This window comes from Cynara cardunculus, unplaced genomic scaffold (genome assembly GCF_001531365.2).
Source record: "Cynara cardunculus var. scolymus isolate 2C unplaced genomic scaffold, CcrdV1 Un_Scaffold_5610, whole genome shotgun sequence".
Lineage (NCBI taxonomy): Eukaryota > Viridiplantae > Streptophyta > Magnoliopsida > Asterales > Asteraceae > Cynara > Cynara cardunculus.
In genome coordinates this window covers 16,426-17,103 of record NW_020202492.1, presented here as the reverse complement: position 1 = coordinate 17,103, position 678 = coordinate 16,426, and positions in this window count along the sequence as shown.

Here is a 678-nt window from a genome sequence, read left to right as displayed (position 1 = left end):
CATAATTGGATGATAACCAGAGCCAAGCCAATATTGACATTCGTCATGATAAGATGTGTCATTGATGGAAAAGAGGTCTTGTTTAAAGAGAAGCAAAGCATGGGTGTGTTTAGGAGAGCATTTATGAGTGGTATTAGAGAAAGAGGAAAAGGATGAAGCAAAAGAGAGGAAGACAAAGAAAAAGAGAAAGGAAAGAAACAACTTTGAACAATTCATTCTCTTTAATTGCATGTGTTTGCTTAGTGTAAGCATATGCAGCTACTTTGAACATATATATATACAACTCATTATGGGATTACGAATATGTGGGAGAGCTTTTAAAAAAATAAATCTATAAAATGAAAATACAAAAAGCTAAAAATCTATTAAAAACGAACTGTTTATATTTTTTTTTCTAAAATGGTAAAAGCAAAAGTTAAAATTCAATAAAAAGTTAGATTCATTCAACTCTAATTATAATTGATTTTATATATTAGAATTTTGTAGATACATTAATTATGTTATTAAGACGTTGAATTTCTCATGAATAAATTTTAGATGATATCTATACTATCTTATAAAGCATTTGGCTAAAACTTTTAAAAACTCTTAAAACTCCTAAACTCGTTCATCCTAAACGATTTCATCCCTATCTGATTTCATCCCATATCTGAATTCGTGTAACTAACTGCAGATAAA